This window comes from Rhinatrema bivittatum, chromosome 19 (assembly GCF_901001135.1).
Source record: "Rhinatrema bivittatum chromosome 19, aRhiBiv1.1, whole genome shotgun sequence".
Lineage (NCBI taxonomy): Eukaryota > Metazoa > Chordata > Amphibia > Gymnophiona > Rhinatrematidae > Rhinatrema > Rhinatrema bivittatum.
The window spans coordinates 10,976,540-10,982,761 of NC_042633.1; positions in this window are offsets into that span (position 1 = coordinate 10,976,540).

A 6,222-nucleotide genomic window follows, 5' to 3' on the forward strand; every position below is an offset into this window, starting at 1 on the left:
TCAAACTGCACTAAATATCGCATGCGATAAGAAAAGGAGCATCGTTTATGGTAATAGCCTAGTTATCACAATGTACCTGCATAATTACATTTTCCTACCTTTAAGTTGCTTATTTCACCACCATGGGGGAGGGGGAGAAAGCCTACCTACAAGACAAGTTTAGTAGTTAACTATTTATGCTACTACAGGAGGCCTACCTAGTAACTCGAGGTGAGCTTTAGGTAGTAGTGTAGGGCTTAGGGGCCACTTTTACATACAGAGTGAGATGTATGAACAGAACTGTGCACTCTTTTTAAGATTAGATGTCCTTTGGAATGAGGAAACTCACACAACGATGACATTTGTACAATGTTCTCTCAACCTAGCTTGATGGACTCTCTACCTGGGTAACATCAAGCTAGGTTGAGAGAACATTGTACACATCTCATCTTTGAGTTTCCTCACTCTGAAGGTCATCAAATCTTCACAAGAGTGCACTGTTCTGTTCATATGTCTCACTCTGCATGTAAAAGTGACCCCTAAGCCCTACAATACTACCTAAACCTCACCTTGAGTTATAGGTGGGCCTCCTATAGTAGCATAAATAGCTGCTTACCATGGTGATACTCTCAGAGGCTCCCTCTCCTTCCCTCTCACAGAAACTGCCTACAAGCCAAATAAAAATTACTCTTCCTAGGTTCTATGAACTAATGGGGATAGCTGAGCAGGGCACCAGGGAAAGGCACACACCTTCCCCAGTGATTACAGATGAGAGGGAGCTAGAAGAAAAGCTCAGCTCTTCAGACAACAAAGAGGAGGTCATGGAGTTGGAAGTGTCTGCAGAGGAAGCTCAGGACACAGAGACAGATTAAGTAAAGGATTACTCAGGTTTTTCTGTTTTTTGTTTAAGCTGTGCTCAGGTGGTGGTTTTTGTGTTTAAGGACTAGAAAGACCATGACCAGCAGCACAACAGAGGGGAGTTGGGGAGAGTTGTGCTACTTCCGGGCAGGGCAGGGCAGTGTTTTGCTGGCTGAGGAAGCCAGGCAGAGGTGTTTACCCCTATGAACTGCGAGTTGGGAACTTATGGTGGAGTTCCAGTTGGAGTTATAAAAAGGACTGTTTGGTGATACAAACTGTGCTTTGCGCTTTTCTTTGCTGAGAGCTGGTATGGACCTGCTGCAGGGGACTTTGGAGCACTCGTGCAAGCCCTGTAAAGGTACCGGTGGCCCACGTTGGGGTCGAAGGAGCTAATTGCTGCTGAGTTTTCAGAAGGGATCCGTTGGGAAAAGAAGCATTGGTGGTCCAGAGCAGCTGTGGATCTTCCTGGGAGTAGAGAACCTTCACAACATGTACAAGATATAAAATGGAGGCGTATCTAGTGCATGATGATGCACACACCCCAAGGAGAGCCCACATGTCAGTTTGAAAGTTACCTTCTTATTATTGAGAAACACAGGTCCAAATCACCCAATGATTTCAGTAAGTGATAGAAAAGACAATCCCTAACATTCTTCCTGAGTTTTAAAAAATTTAAGGGAAGTGAGTTATACAACAGTGATACTTGATAACTAAAAGTGGTTTGTTGAGTGGTCTCTAAACAAATCTCTGTAGGTGAAAATTGACTTAAAACCTGTTTGGAAGAAGAATAATGCATTTCAGATCAGAAAGATATGTTGGCTGACCTGTGTGCAATACTCACAATGAATGTAAATTTACATACTTTGCAGATCCAGCATATACAAATTTGTCTCATGCATATTCATTGTTATTATTATTATTTATTGTTTTTATATACCGACATTCGATCGAGATATCACATCGGTTTACATATAACTAAAAAAATAAGACATAACATGCTTATTGTACATTGTAACAAGATAACAGATTGTAACAAGATACTAGTTTGTAGCAAGATAACAGTTTGTAACATGTTAACAGGGAGAAACGAGTAAATGACTATACATGATAATTGAAAAGAATGGACAGATGACTGTACATATGGCTAATTAAATAATAAGGTTTGGTTATTTACATTATCGGGGGAAAAAGTGAAGAAAAGGAGGGAGGGGGGTGAAGCAGGGGGAGGAGGTGGCTGAGGGTGGCTGTGGGGGGGAGATGGTTCAAGGGAGTTGGTTCAAAGGAGTTGGTTCAGGGAGGGTTATATGTGAGTTAAGTATCTGGTGGGAAGGCTTTTCTGAAGAGCCAGGTTTTGAGTTGTTTTTTGAAAATGTGCGAGGAAGGCTCATTTCTAATGGGGGTCGGGAGGGTGTTCCAGAGTGTGGGGCCTGCCACTGATATTGCACGTTTGCGGGTTGATGAGCGGTGTGCTGTTTTGGAGTTTGGGACGGCTAGGAGTCCGGTATCTGAGGACCTGAGGTTTCTTTGTGTGGAGTGAGGGAGAATGGCGTTATTTAGCCAATTCATCTCAATGTTGTTTATTTTCTTGTGTAAGAGGGTGAGGGTTTTGTATTGGATTCTTTGGTTGATGGTAAGCCAGTGAAGCTCTTTTAGCGTGAGCGAAATGTGGTTGCATTTTTTTATGTTTGTTAGTGCCCTTGCGGCTGCGTTTTGTAATAGCTGAAGGGGTCTGATGGTGGCTTCGGGGAGACCAAGCAGTATTGTGTTGCAGTAGTCAATTTTCGAGAAGATTATTGTTTGCAGGACTGTTCTGAAATCGTGCGCGTGTAGAAGGGGTTTGAGCTTTTTTAGGGATAGCAGCTTGAAGAATCCATCTTTGATTAAGTTGGAGATGTGATGTTTGAAATTGAGTTCCTTGTCGATGGTCACTCCCAGGTTTTTTGAAGAAGGTGTGAGTTGTATACCAATGTCCATTATGGATGTGTTGATTTTCAGTGGGGTGGCAGGGTGCTCATTGGAGATGAGTAGGAATTCAGTCTTGTTTTGGTTGAGGCAGAGGGATAGTTGAGATAGCAGAAGCGTTATTGTTTTGCTAATTTGGTTCCATCCGTCTAGGGTGCTTTGAATGGATTTGTTTATCAGGAGTAATATTTGGATGTCTTCTGCGTATACAAAATATGTGAGGTGTAATCCTGTAAGGAATTTGCAGAGTGGAAGGAGGTATAGGTTGAACAGGGTGGATGATAGGGAAGATCCTTGCGGGACACCGTGAGTGATGGGTATTTTGGATGATTTCGAGGTGTTTATTTTTACATTGTATGATCTATTTGTGAGGTAGGATTCGAACCATTTGATTGTAGTGTTTTGTAGTCCAATTTCTTTGAGTCTGACGATTAGGGTTCTGTGGTTAATGGTGTCGAAAGCGGCGGATATGTCGAGGAGTATCAGTAGGTAAGATTGACCCTGGTCAAGTCCTCTGAGGATGGAGTCGGTCAGTGAAAGAAGGAGGGTTTCCGTGCTGAAGAGTTTTCTGAAGCCATGCTGTGCAGGTTGTAGTATATTGAAGGTTTCGATGTGTTCTGTCAGTTGATTGTTAACTGTTTTTTCTAGTATTTTGGCTAAGAACGGGAGATTGGATACAGGTCTGTAGTTGGCCGGATCAGATTTGTCGAGTTGTGTTTTTTTGATGATTGGCTTGACTATAGCGTTTTTGAGATTGTCCGGGAATATTCCTTGTTCGAGTGATAGGTTGATGATATCAGTAATAGGCTTGGTGATTGTTGAGCTGATGAGTTTTAGGGTTTTAATGGGAATGGTATCTATGGGGTGGGATGCAGGGTTGGTTTTTTTAATAATGGATTCAATTTCAGTTGATGCCACCGGAGTGAATTCTGACCACGTAGAGTTAGGTGGGTGATGTTGTGATTCTTCAGGGTGGGCTTGAGGTGGTGGAATCTTGGCGATGATTGTGTCGACCTTGTCTTTGAAGTATTGAGCTAGCTTTTCGCTGGAGATGGTGGTGATGTCCATGGCTGAGTCGTTTTGAGTTGTCGGTTAGGTCTTTGATGTAGGAGAAGAGTGTCCTGGGGTTGAACTGGTATTCGTGAATTTTTGATGAATAGAAGTTTCGCTTTGCTGTGTTGATATCTGCTGTGTATTTGTGGAGCAGGGTTCTGTATTTGTCCTTCAGCTCTGGGGTTGGTGATTTTCTCCATTGTTTTTCTGATTGTCGTAGGATTTGCTTTGAGATTTTTAGTTCTGGGGTGTACCATGGGGATTTGTGCTTTGTTGAGGTCTTGATTTCTTTTCTTACTGTTGGGCATAGAGATTTGCCTATTTCTTCGTTTATGGAGATCCAGGCATTTGCGGCGGAGTTGGCGTCATTTTTGTTGAGGCTCTTTAAGGCTTCCGGTAATAGCTTGGCCAGGTCATCGCTGGAGCAAGGCTTGGTGAATTCGATGATGCGTTTGTTTGGTATTATAGGGGTGCGCTGGAATTGTAGCTTGGCTTGTATGAGACTGTGGTCTGACCATGGGACAGAGGTCGAGGTGGGGGAGTCTAAGGAGGAGATTTTGTTGTTGATGAAGAGTAAGTCAAGAGTGTGACCTGATTTTTGGGTGGGAGTGTGGATGATTTGGGAAAATCCCAAGGCGGACATGGTTGATAGGAGGAGTGCGCTGGTTGCGGATGGGGGGTTGGTGTCTATGTGGAGGTTGAAATCCCCTTGGATGATGGTTGGTTCCTGTAGATTGATGTGTGTGGTTATGGTTTCAATTAAGGGGGAGAGGTTGTGTTGTAGGAGACCTGGGGGTGCATAGAGGAGGAGTATTTGGAGGTTTTTAGATTTAAATAGGTTAGTCTCGAATGGGGAAGGAAGGTTTAGGGTGTGGGATGTGAATTTGTGTTTTTTGTGAGCTATGAAAAGTAGGCCGCCTCCTTTTCGTTTGGGTCTGGGGATGGAGAAAATATTGTAGGTGGTTTTGGGAAGTTGGTTTAGGAGAACAGAGTCTGTGTTTTTCAGCCAGGATTCTGTGATGCAGAAGATGTCAGGTAGTGAGTCAAGGAGCAGGTCATGTATGATGGGAATTTTTTTGGTGATGGATTGGGCATTAATGAGGAGTAGGGTGAGTATGGTGAGAGTAGATCTCAGGATGTTGGTTTTGCTGGGGATGTTAGTGAGGCGTCTGATGGGGTAGTTTTTTTGGGTGGAGGGGTGTTGGTGGAGGCGGTGGGGGAGATAGGGGATGTGGTGAAGTGTCTCCATTGCTTGATGATGCGGTGGGCAGATGATAGCCTGGTTGGTTATAGCTTTGGGCCAGGAGGGTGGGTGAGGTTGGTACAATGGGGCGGCACGAAGAGGCGCACTTAGGGGCAGGCCCCTTAGTCGCGCTCCTTCGGCGCATGGCGCCTGTGCCTAGCAGGAGGCTTTAAAGGCCTTTCCCTGCTCTCCGCCTCACGGGGGCGGAGCTAGAGAGGGGTGCGGATCAGCGGCTAGCGCGGTTCAGCGGGAGCGGGACGCTTGAGGCCTTACCCCCGACGGGATGGCGCCGATCGCGCGGCCACGGGTCCCTCCGTCGATCCTTCTCTGCTCGCCCGGTGAGTTCACAGTGTCCTTCGGTGGTTGGGCGGTCTCGGCGTCGTCCGGGTGGTTTGGGGCCGTCTGGTTGGCTCACTCTCGCCGCGGTGTGGAGTCTGTGCTGCGGCCGGGAGTTAGCGATGCGGCCGGTTCCCTCTTCGCTTGTCCTGGCGGCGTCTGGGGCGGAGGTCAGTGACCGGCGAGATGGCCCGCGATGGCGATCAAAGGGAGGGCGCCTGTGCCTAGCAGGAGGCTTTAAAGGCCTTTCCCTGCTCTCAGCCTCACGGGGGCGGAGCTAGAGAGGGGGGCGGATCGGCGGCTAGCGCTGTTCAGCAGGAACGGGACGCTTGAGGCCTTACCCCCAATGGGAGGGCGCTGATCGCGAGGCCACGGGTCCCTCCATCGATCCTTCTCAGCTCGCCCAGTGAGTTCACGGCGTCCTTCGGTGGTCGGTCGCTCTCGGCGTCGTCCTGGTGGTTTGGGGCCGTCTGGTTGGCTCACTCTCGCCGCGGCGTGGAGTCTGTGCTGCGGCCGGGAGTTAGTGATGCGGCCGGTTCCCTCTTCGCTGGTCCTGGCGGATATTTTGAAACCCCAACGGGCTGCAGGGTCACCATGAGAGGTTTGGTAAACTCTGGTTTACAGGATCAGAGAGAGAACTGGATGTGAAGATGGATCAAATGATCATCAGGATGTAATCCAGCGCACACAGGGTTTGGATAAGATTTATCTTTCAGAGATGCCATCATGCTTATAAATTTTCAGTGAAGTGTTTGCAATCTCTGGCAGCACTAGATTGGAGGAGATGATAT